This window comes from Macrobrachium nipponense, chromosome 31, assembly GCF_015104395.2.
Source record: "Macrobrachium nipponense isolate FS-2020 chromosome 31, ASM1510439v2, whole genome shotgun sequence".
NCBI classification, from domain to species: domain Eukaryota; kingdom Metazoa; phylum Arthropoda; class Malacostraca; order Decapoda; family Palaemonidae; genus Macrobrachium; species Macrobrachium nipponense.
The window spans coordinates 16,207,341-16,217,340 of NC_061093.1; the positions used below are offsets into that span (position 1 = coordinate 16,207,341).

Below are 10,000 nucleotides of genomic sequence, written 5' to 3' on the forward strand. Positions count from 1 at the left end.
AACATTCAACATTTCTTTCTTTTACGTAAACATTCCATATTTCTTTCTTCTATGTGGATTTCGATGTCCATGCCAACATAAAACGAGAAGAAGAAGAAGAAAGAAGAAGGGTAGAAAAGAAGAGAAGAAAAAGAGAAGAAGAGAAGAGAAGAAAGAAAAAGAAGAAGAAGAAGAGACAAAGAAGAGAGAGAGTATAGAAAGAGAGAGAGAAGAAAGAGAGAAGAAGAAAAGAAAGAAAAGAAAGAGAGAAAGAAAAAAGAAGATAAAAAAGAAGAGAGAGAAGAAGAAAAGAGAAAGAAGAAAAAAAGAGAGGAAGCAGAGGAGAGATAACAAAAAAGAGCAAAAGACAGTACAGAAGAAAAAAGAAGAGAAGCCCCGAAGCACAAAAAGACAAGAAGAAAGACAAAAACCAGCAGCAGAACAGGAAGCCCAGAAGAGAAGAAAGAGAGCAAGAAGAAAAAAAGTAGGAAGAAGAGAGAAAGAAAAAGAAGAAAAAAGAAAAGAAAGAAGAAAGAGAGAAGAAGAAGAAGAAGAAGAAGAAGAAGAAGAAGAAGAAGAAGAAGAGCCATTTGGCGCGCAAAATCAGACTGAATTAAACAGGAGAGTTTTAAAGCATATGAATTATTTTAGGATTCACCGCAGAATGCAAAGAGTAATACCGTTTGGCAACAACGTAACTCTCTACTGAATAAAATGCTTATAGGGCAAAGAAATACGCATCGCATTCCCTGGTACTATCGTGTCTTCGTGACATCAAAAATTACAACTATAAATGTCTGGCACCGACCGTCCCCAATTAAAACATCACTCGTATAAGTAATATGGAGTGATAAGTGATATGACCTGAACTTCAAAGGGAAATTACACGCTCAGAAGATGGGTGCCCCACCTATTTTTAGCTGTAATTGATACTGGGGAACGTAAAGAAGAAGAAGAAGAAGAAGAAAAAAAAAAGAATTATCTCGCGGATAATGTGAGACGCCATGAAGGGACGGAAGTGGGAGTTGATACCTCGTATCTCGTGCTCGGATATTTAAATGGAACTTACAATGAAGGCGTATAGAACAAGTATAAGCGTACAAAAGCACTAATTACGAATATCAAGACTATGATAAGACAGGGGGAAATAATTAATGGACCACGAGCCTCAGATGAAGAGATAATCACTAGAATACAGAGATATAAAATTATGAGTCTAGTCCCAGCTCCCACTGAAGGCAGGAGATGGTATCAAGGATTCTTTGCTTGCTTCAAGGTACAAGATCACGTTCAAGGCCTGCCATTACAGACGCTGTATTGTCCCCCGAAGGATTAGGCAGCTTTAAGGCGGAAATTGAGGGCAACCAAAAGATCGGGAAAATTTATGAAGGCGCTCCTTTTTAGAAATGAGAAAAGTTCCGAATTCGAAATCGTACTAAAATTCATACAGAGAACACACTCACACTCTCACACAACGGTTGTTGTTGTTTTATGGTATCATAGATTAAGCTGACCTCGAACTACTAAATTCCAAATGATAAAAAAAATTATCGTACTAGTTCACGCCAAAACTGTTGTAATAAATCATTTTTATCATAATAACTGATATAGGAGACTCTCCCGTCTTCTTCTTATAAAGATGTGAACGACAACCATTGTGCCGGCTTTGCCTGTCCGTCCGCACTTTTTTCTGTCCCGTAATTTTTCTGTCCGTCCTCAGATCTTGAAAACTGCCGAGGCTAGGTGACTGCAAATCGGTATGCTGAACATCCATCCTCCAATCATCAAACATACCAAACTGCAGCCCTCTAGCCTTAGTTATATTTTTTTATCTAATAAGGTTAAAATTAGCCGTAATCGTGCTTCTGGCAGCGATATAGGATAGGCCACCACCAAGCTGTGGTTAAAGTTTCATAGGCCGAGAATCATACCTCAGAAAACTCGATTGCATTTTTTACTTGTTCATGACTGAAACAGCTCTATGTAAGGCAAATTTCTTGAAGATTAAAACTTTGGAATTCCATTCCTCCTTTAGTGTTTTAAGACTTTGTTGTAGTGTACAATTCTTAAGTGATCTTTCCAAGTCCAGTTTTGATAATGATATTCTTCCTGTCACTCTTTGTTACTCACATGTTTATTCTGTATGATGATAATAATAATAAATCAAGATTAATCAACATACACGTAAAGAGAGTATATATAAAAACACAAATCATTGAAATAGTAAGTTAAATAATCTGAGGCAATAATTCATTGCACAGTAGCAATTGCAGCCTCTCTCTACGAACAGTGGCGTCAGCAGCGCTTTCACAAGTCAGAGTGACAACATAAAATCTCGACGTTATGGATGCTGACGAGCTCTGCAAAGCTATGCAGTAAAGCACGCTATAAAGTAACTGCGCTTTGTGTAAGACGTGTGCTAACTAGTTTGCCATCGTTAGCTGGCTAGAGAAGCATAATATGTAAATGCGCTAGTACGAAAAGTGAGGGACTTTCGTCTTGTCAGCCAGAGGTTAGGCTGAATTCTTCCCGTACTTTTTGTCTCAGTATTTTGAATTTGGTTTTTTAGTCAAATGTATGAATCATCAAACCAAGATGAATAATTTGACAGGATTTTGGTGGTTTTTCCTGACAGTCTAAGTCGGTCTCAGTTTCTTTGTAAGATGAGGTTTGCTTTAAATATCAGACATTCTATAGGTATAAAACCACATTTCATTATGTCCCAGTCGGTGCGAGACCTTAGTGACTGTTTTCAGTAGTGTTAATGGGAAGTAATTAACGGACACGCCTTCCGCAATGCTACACTGGTGAAAGGGGTCGATATACTCACAGTCGCTAGCTGTATCTATGTCTAAAACCTTTGTTAGTGGTTGACTCAAACACAGTTCCAGAAATAACAACATACGTATCTTTCTCATTTTAGTGATTTCAGGCCTTTTGAAATATATTTCGTTTCTATCTATAAAAATATTACTTAGCAATAAAATTTGAAGGATCTGGACGTTAAAACCCCTTCCATTAACCAGCATTCAGGTTCTGGAAAATGAGCTTGCATTGGAACGATGATTTATGGGCCTAGCTAAATCTGGCTCTGCGGAGAAAGGCGCGCGCGGGAAATGCCTGGCATTCTTCTTCTTGGAGATCTTGCTTTAGATTTATGTGGGACTTGTCTGTTTTTGTATGGAATCTTCTCTCATAATAGAAAGTTCTCAACTGAGAGCTTTGTATGATTTTTCACCGCATCACCGACCTACCTCTTCCTTCTAACTTGGATATGGTTCTATTCTGCCATAGGCCGGGGTTCTTTATTTGACAGATTTAGGTAACTTCGTGAGTGCATATCACTTTCTCAGGTGCATTGCCAATGACGGTATTTACAGAGATCTTGTGAGTTAACGACGTGAACTCGGAAGTCACCGATTTGGTGGGGTTTGTGTGTGTTCATATTTAAAATGCGTTTAATCTTTTTTTATTTCTTTCTTGAAGTAGCCGAAGTCAACAGTAAGATTAAGCCAGCCTTATGCTAGCACGGGCTCTTGCTTTTCAGCAGCCCGCAAAAAGCCGAAATCGATAAAGACAACCATTTAATATGTAAACTCTAGGGTAATTATACATGTCTCATTCTTTTCCCATAAAATTATCTTTCGTTTAGGAGCCAACATAACTTGCTCAGGAGAACTATCACTTCATATATTTAAAAAAAATTAGTGAGACAAAAATTTATTTGGATTATGAAAGACTTCTTTTCTTCATAAACCTGTAGTGTCATTTACATTGTTACAAAATCCCACTGTCAAAATGGTATCCAGTATCATTCAAATCTATTGTTACGCTGTGTTGCAGTCTTCATAAATACGCAGTGCCACATAATTCAAGTAAGCATTAGCCTACCTCACGAAGATTTCCGCCATAGGATATGAGAGAGGGTAATAGTGACAAGGATTGTGACGATAATGACGTCTTATTTTTCTTTTTCCCCCATGAGACTACTTCTCTTGAGATATCGTGATCACGATGGTGACGTCATCGACTGGTCACGTGACCAGGACGTGACTACACGAGATGAGGGAGAGAAAGAGAAAGAGACTAATAATTCTTAATCTTTTGCTTGTTATTTTGATATCAATAGCCCTACTTATAATTTTTTTTTGGTAGCATTGTCATCCATGGCATTTAAGCTGCAATACCGGATGAAACACGAGACGATAAATGATAAATGCACTGCGATGTCATGTAAGGAATCAAAGAATTTATTTTATTTTAAAAATTTCATGTTTATTTCACTGTACATATTTTAGCATTAAATATACTGAAGCACATAATTCATATATCATTATCTCCTTAAGTCATTGGCTTGATGATGTTTAGTGATGAAATTGAGAATCACTACTTTTCTTCGGGTAAAAAAGAGGTGTAATGAAAGTTATAACTTGAAAAACGTCGGTCACGAGATGTCGGAATGTAGATGCTCACAATATGACGTTTTGAGAGACACTGACGAGTTTACAACTTTCCAGCTTTGTGGGTGGTTGATCAACAGCCAGTCAGGAACGTCTTAAGGGACGGGGCTGGGCACCAGATGCACGGGTGCTGTGAATTGATTATTGTACTAGAGTAGATTCACATCACCCGTGCATCTGATGTCTAGGCCAGTCTCTTACGGCGCTCCTGATTGGCTGTTGATAAGCCAATCACAGGTCTGGAAACTCTCAGTCTCTCTCGAAAGTTCACATAGGCAGGATGTATGTTCCACCTCTCCTGAGGGATGCTTTTGAAAGATGCATACCACAGGAGAGGTGGAGCATACATCCTGCCTATGTGAAATCTAGAGAGAGATTTCCAGCCCTGTGATTGGCTTATCAACAGCCAAGCAGGAGCGTCGTAGGGGACAGGCCTAGACATCAGATGCACGAGTGATGTGAATCTACTATAGGATCGTCTCAAGCGCTCATTCAATAGACCTACGAGGAAGGCGTCCAAGAAACTTGAGTTTTCAGGCCCTTGGCTGTGCCAAAATGTCAGATGGAATTTCTGTTCATTTGAGGATTCATGTTAGCACGTGTTCATTTTTGGTTAAAAATTATTCTTTCAACTGGTCTCAGCTTTACCCTTTCTTCACTTTGTTTTTCCTCACGTGTGGGTTTACTCAGGTGTTTTACGAAGCGCGGATCCCCATGCCATAAGCGCATACCGTTTTCCACGAAAGCGAGTTTTATTCTTTTACATCAAAAGAGCGGCTAAAATTCTAGAAAATCATGTACAGAGAGTCCTGAAGCCGACAATCTAGGGAAAAATTAAAGCAGTTTTCGGTCAGACTGCTCAGTGCTCTTTTCACAAGTTTCTTGTCAGGTATGCAAGAGGTTTCGTTTAGAAGACAGTGTCATTGCTATGTTTCACAACAAGGAGCCGAAGGAAGCAACAAGTACTGAAAGATAGCTGAAGTCCATCATTAAGCTTGCCCTGAACTTTCCTTCTTTAGTGTTAGAGCATCAGCTCAATGACTTACAAGAAGAATGGAGGACCCCTATTTAGGCGTCCCATGCTTTCTCAGGAAGTACCTGAAATTTGGCATAATTTAAGGAATATATTAGATGGAAATGGTCAGTCTAAGTTTAGTTTATTGTCTGACTTCATGTGTGGCCTCCTTGTATTACCACACTCTCCAGACTATGTTGAAAGAATATTTTCCCAGTTTCATCTGGTGAAGACGAAACACATGCCGCTCTTTTGATGGGATGTTTTGTCGAGCTTTGGCTTCAATTCTGCATCCGCGCTTTCGTAATGCACACGTTTAAGTCATGCTAATAACAGATATATATATATATATATATATATATATATATATATATATATATATATATATATATTTATATTATATTATCTTTGCAATGTTTAACCCTCGTAATAATAATAATAAATATAATATCATAATATATATATACTTATATATATATATATATATATATATCTATATATATATTTATCTTTGCAATGTTTCAACTCGTTAATAATCATAATAATAGATATAATAATATATATAGATATATATAATAGATAAACTGTTAATGAATAATAATAATAATAATAATTAAAATAATAATAATAATTAAAAATAAAAAATAATAATAATAATAATAATAATAATACCAAATACGATTGTTCCTAGTAACACATGTGCGAAATTGGCACACATGTGAGTTTACGTCTTGAGGTGAATGAATGTGTATGTTTAGTGGTTTACATGAATGTGTCCTTCAGAATAAATAATTGTGGCCTGCTAATCATTTCTGTCACGGTAATTGAATTTGCTTAGAAGTTTTCATTGAAAATGCTACAGGTAGTACCGAATTTACCTTGGGAGATCATAGCACCATACGATTTACGATAGGCCTAAAGTGTACCGATAAAAAGTTTAATACACGGAATAAATATGATTGCGCTGACTTCATTATCAACTGGTTGTAAAACAGACATTCTGAATGTAGGTATATCAGCCTAAAATTAATAAAAGTTTTGATTAATGGCGAGTGGTTTCGTAGGTCAAAGCTCCATTACGATTCGTAGACAAACATCTCGTTTAATAAACCTAAGTCCTAACTGGGAATGCATTTTAACCCAAAATTAATTAAAAAATTTCAGGTGATGGCGAGCGGTTTCGTATGGGGGTGTGGCCGTAAAGTTCAAACTCCCGGTGTTGATAATACGTTGAGTGAATCTTCTCTCTCTCTGGCGCTGATGTTTAGTTTGAGCTGGGACGTCGACCGAAGAGGTCCTACCCAACAGTCGCTCTCAGCGAATCCGTCTCAAGCCGCGACCTTTTTAGATAATGGACGTAACACGTACATCCTGACCTCTCCGGAATTGTGATTGTGTAAAGGGAGTAATTACGAATTTTGGTGTGAAGTGATAAAACGATTTTTTCTTCAGCGCCTATACCGGGTTTTGTAGACCGAGGGGAAACTTGTTGCTTGCGTCCGTCGTATTTGATACGAACTTTATAGGCGTCTGTTATAATTTTGGAGAGATTTTCAAAATTTTTACCAAACCGAACGTCTGGGCAACGAAACTGTAGCTTGAAACATAAAAAAGTAAGTTTGATTCACATAATCTTTTCTTGTGCATGCTGTCTACTTGGCCTAACGTGCTCCGGCAACCAGCGAAGCAATAGGCCTATCTTTGAGCGACTTTAACTTTCTTCTTTAAATTACCACATCTGTCAAATGTGCTTGTTGGTTTGTTTGTTGATTATTATTTCTTTTGCCTAATGCTCATTATGATTTAGTGTAGGTAATCTTTGGATCTTAACTATTAGGCTGTGACGATAATTGCCGTAGGCCTATTTAGGATGTCATCTGAGTTTTTGTTTTCGAAGGTCTACTGCCGGGTCTCTTTTGGTCCTTTTGGGAGTTCCCAGTTATTTGTAATTTCCAGAGGCCCCTTGTGTCGTACGTCGTTGAGGGCGAAGATAGTTATACTAATAATTACATTGATTTTTTGTCATAAGTTGTAGAAGATATATTTTGAAAGTTGAAAAGCATTCATGTAGGCCTAGTCCATATGGAATTCCATTCCGGTACAGTAAAAAAGAATTATCTACATAAAGAATAAACTATAACAGATAAATAGCGAAGATCATGTCTTAAGATTAAAAAAGCACAGTTGCTTTTGTTTCAGTTGTGAATTGCCGTTTATGTATGTATACTAGTATAATTTTTTTCTGATAAGCCTATATTATGTTTAATTGTTAAATAATTGTTTTGCTCTTTTTCACGCGAGGACAATCCTACTTATCTGCTGATAGTTTACACTGGAGAGAGAGAGAGAAGATTGATGTATTTCTCATGCAGAATAATAATTGCCTCTAGAATCCACCGTTTTTGACATGTCCTCCATTGGCACATTGCTTGCCAGTCTAAGCACTACTGAAAAATCAACAAAGAGACTTGAGGAAGTCCTGTATAAAATTAATGCAGCTGAATCAGCCATTATTTTCAACAAATATAGAAGGTCTATTTCCCAACAACAACAACAATATAATAATATACAATGATAATAATGTTCCACTTTCAAGAGAACTAAGGCAGGTCTTTGATATCCTATTACTTGCACTTCAGAAGCATCCGTTGGGGTAGAGAGCTCGCCTTTTCCTCCACATCCGTTGGATGAACAGCATCGTTGTGCTTGAATGCACAAGGAGTGCTCTATTTGACGTAATTTGCCAAGCCAATTTCGTCACACTGTGGAGTGTAGAGTTTGAGATTTGCCAGCTCTGAGTTCTGATAAAAAACAAGTTGTTGGTTTAGATTAAGTACGCCTTATGCCAGCGCGGTGTCTTGCTCATGGAGCAGTCCCTTCAACAAATAAACAACAACATGCTTTATAAATTCAAAACAGTTCTACAGCTTTACATTAAAGGCAACGAAATGCTGCAGATAATGAACAGCAATATCGCGGTGCTTCAGAAGTACAAGAAAAGCCGACACGGTGTTGAAAGAGTGGTATAACGTAACCCAGTGAACGCTTATCCTATCCAAATAGGAGAACCATTTAACAGACATAGTTATATAGTATATGATTTCGAACTTGCAGGATCAATATTCAAATAGGGGTTGGGGAAGGGGATATTTCCTATACTGCTCATCTTTCTGGTAGCATTAGGCCCAGTCGACGGATTTCAAGTGTTTCGAGAAAGAAATCCCAATTGAAAGTGAGTTAGCATTGTGACGTACTGAGAATCAGTCTGTGGAATTTTACGAAAGTATAGTGAACTTTGAGATTTACGTCGTCAATGAATGAAGTCTTGGTTTAACGAGAATTTTAACGTCTATTGGCCTTTGACTCTAGGCATATGCCAATTAGAATGGCAATAGCTGCCACTCCGCAATAAAATACCAAATAACTTCAGCATGAATAGTTATCTAAACCAACGTTCTTGTTTTCAGGTCCAAATAAGTCTTAATTTTAGTTCAATGTAAGGCTTTTGTCAGATGGAACTAGTTATCGTGTGTACAGTTGTTAGTACCTGCCAAGGCCATTGACGAGTCGTAACGTAAAATCAAGCAAAAGTTTATTGTTAAGCCTCATGTTTTTTTCTCCGAAAACCATGTGCTGTAACAGGATGGAGTCATAGTATCTGTGTTATGTGCGCGTTAATGAGATTATTTTAGCATGTAATTGCGTTTTCCTGTTAATTATGAAACTGTTATTAACTCTTCCGTTTTGCCAATTGTGGTTGGTGAACGTCGTTGTTATGTAGCATGATAACCGTTCCTCTTGTTCACTTATAAGAACCGCATTCATTTTGGCCGTGCTTGAGTTTCGTTTTTCATATCTCTCTTTCAACGGGATTCTTTGCAAAGCAGTCGGCGCAAGCACACCACCGCGCAGGCGCTGTAAGCACATCCGTGATTTTGTCCAACATTTGAGTATTAGCTAATTGCATCGAATCATGATACAAAAAAGTTTCTTTAGAGGAAAAGAAATTGAGGTTCGACTCATATTTCTGTATAGCTTAGGAAGTCTTTCGTTAAAGTACCTAACTATTCCGAAAGTTTGATTTGGTCTATAAGGAAGCATATTTTCATTATAAAATGCTTTTACTTCCATGATCTGGAGTAGACATTCATTAGTCCAGGGTGAAACGAGAGAGATGCAACGAAAGAGTTCATAGCAAAAAAAATAATAATAAATAAATAAAAAAAATAAAAACTCAGTCCTGTAACCCGACCCTTGCTATTATGGAAAAAAAAGTTCTTGTTATGATCTTTAAGGACCCGTTTCGGTGTTTTAGTACTATAGTAGATTCACATCAACCGTGCATTTGACGTCTAGGCTAGTCCCTTACGACGCTCCTGATTGGCTGTTGATAAGCCAATCACAGGGCTGGGAACTCTCAGTCTCTCGAGAGAGTTCACATAGACAGGATGTATGTTTCACCTCTCCTGAAAGACGTATCCCTCAGGAGAGTTGGAACATGCATCCTGCCTATGTGAACTTTCTCGGGAGTCTGAGTGCTTCCAAC

The 10,000-nt window shown here is 37.7% G+C and overlaps 1 protein-coding gene across 1 annotated transcript in view; it reads left to right on the top strand.

Annotated features, from left to right (window-relative positions):
• The first annotated feature begins 6,726 nt into the window (after nucleotides 1-6,726).
• The window catches only part of LOC135206648 (guanine nucleotide-binding protein G(i) subunit alpha), a 152,039-nt gene continuing 148,765 nt past the window's right edge, over nucleotides 6,727-10,000 (top strand). The window contains exon 1 of the mRNA XM_064238001.1: nucleotides 6,727-7,067. The gene's annotated coding sequence lies outside the window, so the exon portion shown is untranslated. The remainder of the gene's footprint in view (nucleotides 7,068-10,000) is intronic.